This window comes from Aegilops tauschii, chromosome 6 (assembly GCF_002575655.3).
Source record: "Aegilops tauschii subsp. strangulata cultivar AL8/78 chromosome 6, Aet v6.0, whole genome shotgun sequence".
Lineage (NCBI taxonomy): Eukaryota > Viridiplantae > Streptophyta > Magnoliopsida > Poales > Poaceae > Aegilops > Aegilops tauschii.
In genome coordinates this window covers 369,166,115-369,180,757 of record NC_053040.3, presented here as the reverse complement: position 1 = coordinate 369,180,757, position 14,643 = coordinate 369,166,115, and positions in this window count along the sequence as shown.

Sequence of the window (14,643 nt, the reverse complement as noted above, 5' to 3'; positions counted from 1 at the left end):
GACCTAGATCCAGATTAGTAAACGAAGCTTCTTTCTTTCGCCGTTTGACTTTCGTTGCTTCTTTCGAGTTGATTCTTTTTGCAAACCGGAGTTCTTAAGTTGAACTTTCTGGTTGGATCTTTCATTCGAGTTTTACCTGTGCATTAGATGAGTACTTATTGTTTGCTTGTTTGTTTGCGATAGAGTACCCGGAGTGTGCCGCTTGTTACTTCGAATCGCTAGGTTTCGCGGATCATCAGCAAGGCAAGTAACACTTTGATCATATACCTTCCATACCCAGTTTTATTGCATTAGATCTATTTTCCTCAAACACTTGCATGATTAGGATCTAATTAAATTGAGGGTTTTGGGAAGTAGCTGAGGTAGTACCTATTACCTGTTTTATTTATCAAACCCTTGGGAGTTACTTCTACGTTGCTATTATATTGCCATGCTATGCTCGTAGACGTGGATTGGGTTTGAGAGATTTTCCATGACAGATGTGAGATTGTTAATTAATGGTTTACCTAAGGTGGCAACTAAAACTCACATCTGGGTGGATTGAGGTACCTGGGTATTCCAGGATTGCCTGTTTTTCTTTTGGACCGCCACCCAGGTTCAAAGGGATCATAAGATTATTCATGCTAGAAACTTCCGTGTGCAGCCGCAAGCTATTATGGGCTCTAGCATAGTTGACTAAGTTGTGTGAACTCTTACAGTGGTAGACTAGCAGATGTAGGGGAAAGTAGGTGTAACTGTCTACCCATACGTAAGGTGCAAACACTTCTGAAAGACTGTGTCTCGGCCATCCGTTACTCAAACACCATGTAGTGCGAGTAATCCAACGGAGGCGACCGAGTCTTGTGGGGAAAAGTGCACAAACCTCTGCAGAGTGTACAAACTAATCATGGTTAGCCGTGTCCCCGGTTATGGACAACTTGAGTATCTAGTACTTGGATTATCATGTGAATCTCATCACTATGTTACTTCTAATTAATTTTGTTGGGTTATTGATGACATTTAATTGGGATTGAGATGCTGTCAACCATCTCAATGTTTCACAACCACCATGATAGTTAAATAAAATTTATTCCTTTGAAGTAGGATAAAATTGGCTTTTCGCAAAACTGTAACCATAGAGCTTTCCACCAGCCATATATGCATGTAGTATAGCATTATTATTGTTCATTATTCTCTATGTGTTATATTGCCAGCATATTCTATGTGCTGACCCGTTTTCGGGCTGCAACGTTTCATGTTGCAGACTTTTCAGACGACGAGTAAGGTGCCTTAGGTCGTGGTCTTATACTCAGTGATGCCACTGGAGTTGATGGACTCACTTATCTTCCAAGTCTTCCGCTGTTATCGTTATTAGATGGCCTTAAGCCATATTTATCATACTTATTCTCTTTGGAGATATTCGATGTAATAAGTGTGTGATTGCTACTCTGTTATAAATCCTCCATTTGTACTGTGCGTGTCAGCATTACTGATCCAGGGATGACACTGGTGCACAGCAGCACAGACCATTTGAGGTCTGGTCGCTAGATCATGTTTATTGCAATACGGTTATTCATTTAAGTCAGAGAATAATTGTTGTTCTGTTTACATGAATAAAACCTTCAATGGTCATACACCCAATGTGAATGGTTTATTGAATCCCGATCGTAGTGATACACATATTCATAATATTGATGCCAAAAAGATGCAAAGTTGATAATCATAGTGCAACATACTTGTGGCACTATTGTTTCGGTCATATTGGTGTAAAGCGCATGAAGAAACTCCATGCAGATGGACTTTTGGAATCACTTGATTCTGAACCATTTGATACTTGCGAGCCATGCCTCATGGGCAAGATGACTAAAACTCCGTTCTCCGGAACAATGGAGTGAGCTAATGACTTATTGGAAATAATACATACCGATGTATGCGGTCCGATGAGTGTTGAGGCACGCGGTGGGTATCGTTATTTTCTGACCTTCACAGATAATTTGAGTAGGTATGGGTATATCTGCTTGATGAAACACAAGTCTGAAACATTTGAAAAGTTCAAAGAATTTAGAGTGAAGTGGAGAATCATCGTAACAAGAACATAAAGTTTCTACGATCTGATCGCGGAGGCAAATATTTGAGTTACGAGTTTGGCCTTCATTTAAAATAATGTGGAATTGTTTCACAACTCACGCCACCTGGAACACCACAGCGTAATGGTGTGTCCTAACATCGTAACCGTACTTTATTGGATCTGGTACGTCCTATGATGCCTCTTACCGATTTACCACTATCGTTTTGGGGTTATGCATTAGAGAAAGCCGCATTCACGTTAAATACGGCACCATCTAAATCCATTTAGACGACACAGTATGAACTATGGTTTGGCAAGAAACCTAAGCTGCCGTTTTCTTAAAGTTTGGGGATGCGATGCTTATGTCAAAAGGCTTCAGCCTGATAAGCTCGAACCTAAATCGGAGAAGTGTGTCTTCATAGGACACCCTATGGAAACACTTGGGTACACCTTCTGTTGGAAATATGCCCTAGAGGCAATAATAAAATGGTTATTATTATATTTCATTGTTCATGATAATTATCTATTATTCATGCTATAATTGTGTTATCCGAAAATCGTAATACATGTGTGAATACATAGACCACAACATGTCCCTAGTGAGCCTCTAATTCACTAGCTCGTTGATCAATAGATGGTTACGGTTTCCTGACCATGGACATTGGATGTCGTTGATAACGAGATCACATCATTAGGAGAATGATGTGATGGACAAGACCCAATCCTAAGCATAGCACAAGATCGTGTAGTTCGTCTGCTAAAGCTTTTCTAATGTCAAGTATCATTTCCTTAGACCATGAGATTGTGCAACTCCTGGATACCGTAGGAATGCTTTGGGTGTGCCAAATGTCACAACGTAACTGGTGGCTATAAAGGCACACTACGGGTATCTCCGAAAGTGTCTGTTGAGTTGGCACGAATCGAGACTGGGATTTGTCACTCCGTGTAACGGAAAGGTATCTCTGGGCCCACTCGGTAAGACATCATCGTAATGAGCTCAATGTGACCAAGGAGTTGATCACAGGATCATGTGTTACGGAACGAGTAAAGAGACTTGCTGGTAACGAGATTGAACAAGGTATAGGGATACCAACGATCAAATCTCGGGCAAGTATCATACCGGTAGACAAAGGAATTGTGTACGGGATTAATTGAATCCCTGACATCATGGTTCATCCGATGAGATCATCGTGGAGCATGTGGGAGCCAACATGGGTATCTAGATCCCGCTGTTGGTTATTGGCCGGAGAGATGTCTCGGTCATGTCTACATGCCTCCCGAACCCGTAGGGTCTACACACTTAAGGTTCGATGACGCTTGGGTTATAGGGAAAGTTTGTACGTGGTTACCGAATGTTGTTCGGAGTCCCGGATGAGATCCCGGACGTCACGAGGAGTTCCAGAATGGTCCGGAGATAAAGATTTATATATGGGAAGTCCTTATTCGGTCGCCGGAAGTGTTCGGGGGTTTATCGGTATTGTATTGGGACCACCGAAAGGGTTCCGGGGGTCCACCGGGAGGATCCACCTGCCCCCGAGAGCCCTATGGGCTGAATATGGAGGGGAACCAGCCCCTAGGTGGACTGGGCGCCAAAACCCCCTAGGGCCCATGCGCCTAGGGTTTGGGGGAAACCCTAAAAGGGGCGCCCCCTTGGCTTGGGGGGCAAGCCTTCCCCCCTTGGCCGCCCCCCCCCCCCTCTAGATCCATTTGGAGGGGGCCGGCCCCCCTCTCCCTTGCCCCTATAAATAGAGGGGAGGTGGGAGGGCAGCCGCACCACATCCAAGGTGCAGCCCTCCCCCTCTCCAACACCTCCTCCTCCTGCGGTGCTTGGCGAAGCCCTGCCGGAGTACCACGCTACTCCAACACCACCACGCCGTCGTGCTGCTGCTGGAGTTGTCTTCCCCAACCTCTCCCTCTCTCCTTGCTGGATCAAGGCGTGGGAGACGTCACCGGGCTGCACGTGTGTTGAACGCGGAGGCGTCGTAGTTCGGCGCTTAGATCGGAATCAACCGCGATCTGAATCGCTACGAGTACGACTCCTTCATCCGCGTTCTTGTAATGCTTCCGCATCGCGATCTTCAAGGGTATGAAGTGCACTCCATAGATTGATCTTGGTGATGCGTAGAAAATTTTAATTTCTGCAACGATCCCCAACAGTGGCATCATGAGCTAGGTCTATGCGTAGTTTCTATGCACGAGTAGAACACAAGTTGTTGTGGGCGTCGATTTTGTCAATTTACTTGCCGTTACTAGTCTTATCTTGATTCGGCGGCATCGTGGGATGAAGCGGCCCGGACCGACCTTACACGTACGCTTACGTGAGACAGGTTCCACCGACTGACATGCACTAGTTGCATAAGGTGGCTAGCGGGTGTCTGTCTCTCCCACTTTAGTCGGATCGGATTCGATGAAAAGGGTCCTTATGAAGGGTAAATAGAAATTGGCATATCACGTTGTGGTTTTGGCGTAGGTAAGAAACGTTCTTGCTAGAAACCTATAGCAAGCACGTAAAAACTTGCAACAACAATTAGAGGACGTCTAACTTGTTCTTGCAGCATATGCCGTGTGATGTGATATGGCCAAAAGGATGTGATGAATGATATATGTGATATATGAGATTGATCACGTTCTTGTAATAGGAATCACGACTTGCATGTCGATGAGTATGAAAACCGGCAGGAGCCATAGGAGTTGTCTTAATTTATTGTATGACCTGCGTGTCAATGAAAACGCCATGTAATTACTTTACTTTATTGCTAACTGTTAGCCATAGTAGTAGAAGTAATAGTTGGTGAGACAACTTCATGAAGACACTATGATGGAGATCATGGTGTCATGCCGGTGACGATGATGATCATGGCGCCCCGAAGATGTAGATCAAAAGGAGCAAAATGATATTGGCCATATCATGTCACTTTTTGATTGCATGTGATGTTTATCATGTTTTTACATCTTATTTGCTTAGAACGATGGTAGCTTAAATAAGATGATCCCTCGCTATAATTTCAATAAAGTGTTCCCCCTAACTGTGCACCGTTGCGAAGGTTCGTTGTTTTGAAGCACCACGTGATGATCGGGTGTGGTAGATTCTAATGTTCGAATACAACGGGTGTAAGCCAGATTTACACAAGCAAAACACTTAGGTTGACTTGACGAGCCTAGCATGTACAGACATGGCCTCGGAACACGGAAGACCGAAAGGTTGAACATGAGTCGTATAGAAGATACGATCAACATGAAGATGTTCACCGATGATGACTAGTCTGTCTCACGTGATGATCGGACACGGCCTAGTCGATTCGGATCATGTATCACTTAGATGACTAGAGGGATGTCTAACTGAGTGGGAGTTCATTAAATAATTTTATTAGATGAACTTAATTATCATGAACATAGTCTAAAAATCTTTGCAATATGTCTTGTAGATCAAATGGCCCACGCTAATGTTGCCCTCAACTTCAACGCGTTCCTAGAGAAAACCAAGTTGAAAGACGATGGTAGCAACTACACGGACTGGGTCCGTAACCTGAGGATTATCCTCATGGCTGCCAAGAAAGCATATGTCCTTGAAGCACCGCTAGGTGACGCACCTGTTTTCCCAGCAACTCAAGACGTTATGAACGCCTGGCAGTCGCGTAGTGATGATTACTCCTTGGTTCGGTGCGGCATGCTTTACAGCTCAGAACCGGGGATCCAAAAGCGTTTTGAGCAACACGGAGCATATGAGATGTTCCAGGAGCTGAAAATGGTTTTCCAAGCTCATGCCCGAGTCGAGAGATATGAAGTCTCTGACAAGTTCTACAGTTGTAAGATGGAGGAGAACAGTTCTGTCAGCGAGCACATACTCAAAATGTCTGGGTTGCACAACCGCTTGTCTCAGCTAGGAGTCAATCTCCCGAATGACGCGGTCGTTGACAGAATCCTTCAGTCGCTTCCACCTAGCTACAAGAGCTTTGTGATGAACTTCAATATGCAGGGGATGGAAAAGACCATTCCTGAGGTATATTCAATGCTGAAATTAGCGGAGGTGGAGATCAAAAAGGAACATCAAGTGTTGATGGTGAATAAAACCACTAAGTTCAAGAAAGGCAAGGGTAAAAAGAACTTCAAGAAGGATGGCAAGGGAGTTGCTGTGCCCGGTAAGCAAGCTGCCGGGAAGAAGCCAAAGAATGGACCCAAGCCTGAGACTGAGTGCTTTTATTGCAAGGGAAACGGTCACTGGAAGCGGAACTACCCCAAGTACTTAGCGGATAAGAAGGCCGGCAATACCAAAGGTATATGTGATATACATGTTATTGATGTGTACCTAACCAGTGCTCGTAGTAGCTCCTGGGTATTTGATACCGGTGCGGTTGCTCATATTTGTAACTCAAAACAGGAGCTGCGGAATAAGCGGAGACTGGCGAAGGACAAGGTGACGATGCGCGTCGGGAATGGTTCTACGGTCGATGTGATCGCCGTCGGCACGTTACCTCCACATTTACCTACGGGATTAGTTTTAAACCTCAATAATTGTTATTTAGTGCCAGCTTTGAGCATGAACATTGTATTTGGATCTCGCTTAATGCGAGATGGCTACTCATTTAAATCTGAGAATAATGGTTGTTCTATTTATATGAGAGATATGTTTTATGGTCATGCCCCGCTGGTCAATGGTTTATTCTTATTTAATCTCGAACGTGATGTTACACATATTCATAGTGTGAATGCCAAAATATGTAAGGTTGATAATGATAGTCCCACATACTTGTGGCACTACCGCCTTGGTCACATTGGTGTCAAACGCATGAAGAAACTCCATGCAGATGGACTTTTGGAGTCTCCTGATTATGAATCATTTGACACGTGCGAACCATGCCTCATGGGCAAAATGACCAAGACTCCGTTCTCCGGAACAATGGAGCGAGCAACCAACTTATTGGAAATCATACATACTTATGTGTACGGTCCAATGAGCGTTGAGGATCGCGGAGGTTATCGTTATGTTCTCACCCTCACTGATGACTTAAGTAGATATGGGTATGTCTACTTAATGAAACACAAGTCTGAGACCTTTGAAAAGTTCAAGGAATTTCAGAGTGAGGTTGAGAATCAACGTGACAGGAAAATAAAGTTCTTACGATCAGATCGTGGAGGGGAATATTTGAGTCACAAATTTGGCACGCACTTAAGGAAATGTGGAATTGTTTCACAACTCACGCCGCCTGGAACACCTCAGCGTAATGGTGTGTCCGAACATTATAATCGCACTCTATTAGATATGGTGCGATCTATGATGTCTCTTACCGATCTACCGCTATCATTTTGGGGTTATGCTTTAGAGACTGCCGCATTCACTTTAAATAGGGCTCCGTCGAAATCTGTTGAGACGACACCGTATGAATTGTGGTTTGAGAAGAAACCTAAGCTGTCGTTTTTGAAAGTTTGGGGATGCGATGCTTATGTCAAGAAACTTCAACCTGATAAGCTCGAACCCAAATCAGAAAATGCGTCTTCATAGGATACCCTAAGGAAACTATAGGGTATACCTTCTACCTCAGATCTGAAGGCAAGGTCTTTGTTGCCAAGAATGGATCCTTTCTGGAGAAAGAGTTTCTCTCGAACGAAGTAAGTGGGAGGAAAGTAGAACTTGATGAGGTATTGCCTCTTGAACTGGAGAGTAGCGCAGCTCAGGAAGATGTTTCTGTGGTGCCTGCACTGACTAGAGAGGAAGTTAATGATGATGATCATGAAACCTCGGATCAAGTTACTACAGAACTTCGTAGGTCCACAAGGACATGTTCCGCACCAGAGTGGTACGGCAACCCTGTCCTGGAAATCATGTTGTTAGACAATGGTGAACCTTCGAACTATGAAGAAGCGATGGCGGGCCCGGATTCCGACAAATGGCTTGAAGCCATGAAATCCAAGATAGGATCCATGTATGAAAACGAAGTATGGACTTTGACTGACTTGCCCGATGATCGGCGAGCCATAGAAAATAAATGGATCTTTAAGAAGAAGACAGACGCGGATGGTAATGTGACCATCTATAAGGCTAGGCTTGTCGCTAAGGGTTATCGACAAGTTCAAGGGGTTGACTATGATGAGACCTTCTCACCCGTAGCGAAGCTGAAGTCCTTACGAATCATGTTAGCAATTGCCGCATTCTATGATTATGAGATATGGCAAATGGACGTCAAAACGGCATTCCTTAATGGTTTCCTTAAGGAAGAATTGTATATGATGCAGCCGGAAGGTTTTGTCTATCCTAAAAATGCTGACAAGGTATACAAGCTCCAACGCTCAATCTATGGGCTGGTGCAAGCACCTCGGAGTTGGAACATTCGCTTCGATAAGATTATCAAAGCGTTTGGGTTTACGCAGATTTATGGAGAAGCCTGTGTTTACAAGAAAGTGGGTGGGAGCTCTGTAGCATTTCTCATATTATATGTTGATGACATACTATTGATGGGAAATGATATAGAATTCTTGGAAAGCATAATGGCCTACTTGAATAAGTGTTTTCAATGAAGGACCTTGGAGAAGCTGCTTACATATTAGGCATCAAGATCTATAGAGATAGATCGAGACGCCTCATTGGTCTTTCACAAAGCACGTACCTTGACAAGATATTGAAGAAGTTCAATATGGATCAGTCCAAGAAGGGGTTCTTGCCTGTATTGCAAGGTGTGAGATTGAGCACAGCTCAATGCCTGACCACGGCAGAAGATAGAGAAAAGATGAGTGTCATCCACTATGCCTCGGCCATAGGGTCTATTATGTATGCCATGCTGTGTACCAGACCTGATGTAAACCTTGCCGTAAGTTTGGTAGGAAGGTACCAAAGTAATCCCGGCATGGAACACTGGACAGCGGTCAAGAATATCCTGAAGTACTTGAAAAGGACTAAGGATATGTTTCTCGTTTATGGAGGTGACGAAGAGCTCGTCGTAAAGGGTTACGTCGATGCTAGCTTCGACACAGATCTAGATGACTCCAAGTCACAAACCGGATACGTGTATATTTTGAATGGTGGGGCAGTCAGCTGGTGCAGTTGCAAGCAAAGCGTCGTGGCGGGATCTACATGTGAAGCGGAGTACATGGCAGCCTCGGAGGCAGCACATGAAGCAATCTGGATGAAGGAGTTCATTACCGACCTAGAAGTTATTCCCAATGCGTCGGGCCCGATGGCTCTCTTCTGTGATAACACTGGAGCTATTTCCCTGGCCAAGGAGCTCAGGTTCCACAAGAAGACCAGGCATATCAAGTGTCGCTTCAACTCCATTCGTGGAAGTGTTCAAGATGGAGACATAGATATTTGTAAAGTGCATACAGACCTGAATGTTGCAGATCCGTTGACTAAACCTCTTCCACGAGCAAAACATGATCAACACCAGAACTCTATGGGTGTTCGATTCATCACAATGTAACTAGATTATTGACTCTAGTGCAAGTGGGAGACTGTTGGTAATATGCCCTAGAGGCAATAATAAAATGGTTATTATTATATTTCATTGTTCATGATAATTGTCTATTATTCATGCTATAATTATGTTATCCGGAAATCGTAATACATGTGTGAATACATAGACCACAACATGTCCCTAGTGAGCCTCTAGTTGACTAGCTCGTTGATCAATAGATGGTTACGGTTTCCTGACCATGGACATTGGATGTCGTTGATAACGGGATCACATCATTAGGAGAATGATGTGATGGACAAGACCCAATCCTAAGCATAGCACAAGATCGTGTAGTTCGTCTGCTAAAGCTTTTCTAATGTCAAGTATCATTTCCTTAGACCATGAGATTGTGCAACTCCCGGATACCGTAGGAATGCTTTGGGTGTGCCAAACGTCACAACGTAACTGGGTGGCTATAAAGGCACACTACGGGTATCTCCGAAAGTGTCTGTTGAGTTGGCATGAATCGAGACTGGGATTTGTCACTCCGTGTAACGGAAAGGTATCTCTGGGCCTACTCGGTAAGACATCATCGTAATGAGCTCAATGTGACCAAGGAGTTGATCACGGGATGATGTGTTACGGAACGAGTAAAGAGACTTTCCGGTAACGAGATTGAACAAGGTATAGGGATACCGACGATCGAATCTCGGGCAAGTATCATACCGGTAGACAAAGGGAATTGTGTACGGGATTGATTGAATCCCCGACATCGTGGTTCATCCGATAAGATCATCATGGAGCATGTGGGAGCCAACATGGGTATCCAGATCCCGCTGTTGGTTATTGGCCGGAGAGATGTCTCGGTCATGTCTACATGCCTCCCGAACCCGTAGGGTCTACACACTTAAGGTTCGATGACGCTTGGGTTATAGGGAAAGTTTGTACGTGGTTACCGAATGTTTTTTGGAGTCCCGGATGAGATCCCGGACGTCACGAGGAGTTCCGGAATGGTCCGGAGATAAATATTTATATATGGGAAGTCCTTATTCGGTCGCCGGAAGTGTTCGGGGGTTTATCGGTATTGTACCGGGACCACCGAAAGGGTTCCGGGGGTCCACCGGGAGGGTCCACCTGCCCCGGAGGGCCCTATGGGCTGAATATGGTGGGGAACCAGCCCCTAGGTGGGCTGGGCGCCAAAACCCCCTAGGGCCCATGCGCCTAGGGTTTGGGGGAAACCCTAAAGGGGGCGCCCCCTTGGCTTGGGGGGCAAGCCTTCCCCCCTTGGCCGCCCCCCCCCCCTCTAGATCCATCTGGAGGGGGCTGGGCCCCCTCTCCCTTGCCCCTATAAATAGAGGGGAGGTGGGAGGGCAGCCGCACCACATCCAAGGCGCAGCCCTCCCCCTCTCCAACACCTCCTCCTCCTCCTGCGGTGCTTGGCGAAGCCCTGCCGGAGTACCATGCTGCTCCAACACCACCACGCCGTCGTGCTGCTACTGGAGTTGTCTTCCCCAACCTCTCCCTCTCTCCTTGCTGGATCAAGGCGTGGGAGACGTCACCGGGCTGCACATGTGTTGAACGCGGAGGTGCCGTAGTTCGGCGCTTAGATCGGAATCAACCGCGATCTGAATCGCTACGAGTACGACTCCTTCATCCGCGTTCTTGTAACGCTTCCGCATCGCGATCTTCAAGGGTATGAAGATGCACTCCCCTCTATCTTGTTGCTAGTATCTCCATATATTGATCTTGGTGATGCGTAGAAAATATTGATTTCTGCAACGATCCCCAACACCTTCTACCACAGATCCGAGGGCAAGATCTTTATTGCTAAGAATGGGTCATTTCTAGAGAAGGAGTTGCTCTCGAAAGAAGTGAGTGGGAGGAAAGTAGAACTTGATGAGGTAATTGTACCTTCTCTCGAATTGGAGAGTAGCACATTAGAGAAAATCGTTCCCGTGATGCGTACACCAACTAGAGAGGAAGCTAATGATGATGATCATGAAACTTCAGATCAAGTTACTACAGAACTTCGTAGGTCAACTAGAACACGTTCTGCACTAGAGCGGTACGGTAATCCTGTCCTCGAAGTCATGTTATTAGACCACGGAGAACCTATGAACTATGAAGAAGCTATGATGATCCCAGATTCCGACAGATGGCTTGAAGCCATGAAATCTGAGATAGGATCCATGTATGAGAACGAAGTGTGGACTTTGGTGGACTTGCCCGATGATCGGCAAGCCATTGAGAAAAAATGGATCTTCAAGAAGAAGACTAACGCTGAATGTGATGTCACTATCTACAAAGCTCGACTTATCGCAAACGGTTTTTCAACAAGTTTAAGGAATTGACTACAATGGGACTTTCTCACCCGTAGCGATGCTTAAGTCTGTCCGAATCATGTTAGCAATAGACATATTTTATGATTATGAAATCTGGCAAATGGACGTCAAAACTGCATTCCTTAATGGATATCTTAAGAAGAGTTGTATATGATGCAACCAGAAGGTTTTGTCGGTCCTAAAGGTGCTGACAAAGTGTGCAAGCTTCAGCGATCCATCTATGGACTGGTGCAAGCATCTCGGAGTTGGAATATACACTTTGATAAGGTGATCAAAGCCTGTATTTACAAGAAAGTGAGTGGGAGCTCTGTAGCATTTCTGATATTATATGTGGATGACATATTATTGATTGGAAATGATATAGAATTTCTGGATAGCATAAAAGGATACTTGAATAACAATTTTTCAATGTCAGACCTCGATGAAGCTACTTGCATATTGAGCATCAGGATCTATAGGGATAGATCAAGACGCTTAATAGAACTTTCAAAAAACACATACCTTGATAGGATTTGAAGAAGTCCAAAATGGTCCAGTCCAAGAAGGGGTTCTTGCCTGTATTACAAGGTGTGAAGTTGAGTAAGACTCAAAGCCCGACCACGACAGAAGATAGAGAGAGAATGCAAGTCATTCCCTACACCTCAGCCATAGGTTCTATACGATATGCCATGTTGTGTACCACACCTGATGTGTGTCTTGCCACTTATCTGGCAAAGAGGGTACAAGAGTGATCCAGGAGTGGACCATTGGACGACAGTCAAAATTATCCTTAGGTGCCTTAAAGAGGACTAAGGAAATGTTTCTCGGTTATGGAGGTGATAAAGAGTTCGTTGTAAAGAGTTACGTCGATGTAAGCTTTGACACTGATCTAGATGACTCTAAGTCTCAATCTGGATACATATTGAACGTGGGAGCAATTAGCTAGAGTAGCTCCTTGCAGAGCATTGTAGACATAGAAATTTGCAAAATACATACGGATCTGAATGTTGCAGACCCATTGACTAAAACCTCTCTCACAAGCAAAACATGATCACACCTTAGTGCTCTTTTGGGTGTTAATCAGATGACGATGTGAACTAGATTGTTGACTCTAGTACACTCTTTGGGTGTTGATCACATGGCGATGTGAACTATGGGTGTTAATCACATGGCGATGTGAACTAGATTATTGACTCAAGTGCAAGTGTGAGACTCAAGGAAACATGCCCTAGAGACAATAATAAAGTTGTTATTTTATATTTCCTTATTCATGATAAAGGTTTATTATTCATGCTAGAATTGTATTGATCGAAAACTTAAATACATGTGTGAATACATAAACAAATACCGTGTCCCTAGTAAGCCTCTACTAGACTAGCTCGTCGATCAAAGATGGTTAAGGTTTCCTAACCATGGACATGTGTTGTCATTTGATAACGGGATCACATCATTAGGAGAAGATGTGATGGGCAAGACTCATCCGTTAGCTTAGCATAATGATCGTTCAGTTTTATTGCTATTTCTTTCTTCATGTTAAATACATATTCCTTCGACTATGAGATTATGCAACTCCCAGATACCGGAGGAATATTTTTTGTGCTATCAAACGTCACAACGTAACTGGGTGATCATAAAGATGCTCTACAGGTATCTCCGATGGTGTTTGTTGTGTTGGCATAGATCGAGATTAGGATTTGTCACTCCGAGTATCGGAGAGGTATCTCTGGGCCCTCTCGGTAATACACATCATAAGCTTGCAAGCAAATGACTAAGGAGTTGGTCACGAGGTGATGTATTACGGAACAAGTAAAGATACTTGCCGGTAATGAGATTGAACTAGGTATAGAGATATCGACGATCGAATCTCGGGCAAGTAACATACCGATGGACAAAGGGAATTACGTACGTTGTCATAACGGTTCGACCGATAAAGATCTTCGTAGAATATGTAGGAGCCAATATGGGCATCCAGGTTCCGCTATTGGTTATTGACCGGAGAGGTTTCTTGGTCATGTCTACATAGTTCTCGAACCCATAGGGTCCGCACGCTTAACGTTCGTTGACGATATAGTATTATATGAGTTATGTGATTTGGTGACCGAATGTTGTTCGGAGTCCCGAATGAGATCACGGACATGACGAGGAGTCTCGAAATGGTCGAGAGGTAAAGATTGATATATAGGACGATGGTATTCGGACACCGGAAGTGTTTCGGAGGGTACCGGGTACTTATCGGGTCACCGGAAAGGAGGGCACCCCCGGCAAAGATATGGGCCTTATGGGCCAAGTGAGGGAACACACCAGCCCACAAGGGGCTGGTGCGCCCCTATAGTGGCCGGCCCTATGAGGAGGGGAAGGAATGAGGGGAGGGAAAGGAAACTGCAGAGTAGGACTCCCCTTCCTTCCCTCTCCCCCCTCTTTCCTTCCACCTTGTTGATACAAGGAAAGGGGGCACAGGGCAAGGCAGGGGCCCTAGGGGCCGACGGCCAGCCCTAGGGTGCGCCTGGCTGCCTCCCCTCCCCTCCCACCTATATATATATATGGGGAGGGGCGCCACACAAGGAGACACAACATTGTCTTAGCCGTGTGCGGCACCCCCGTCCACCGCTTACTCCATCGGTCAAATTTTCCTAGTGCTTAGGCGGAGCCCTGCGGAGATCACATCACCATCACCGTCACCACGCCGTCGTGCTGCCTGAACTCATCTACTACCTCGTCGTCTTGCTGGATCAAGAAGACGGAGGACGTCACCGAGCTGAATGTTTGCAGAATGCGGAGGTGTCGTACGTTCGGTACTAGATCACCTGGAGCGCGAAGAAAGTTCGACTACATCAACCGCATTGTGAAACGCTTCCGCTTACTGTCTACGAGGGTACGTACACATACTCTC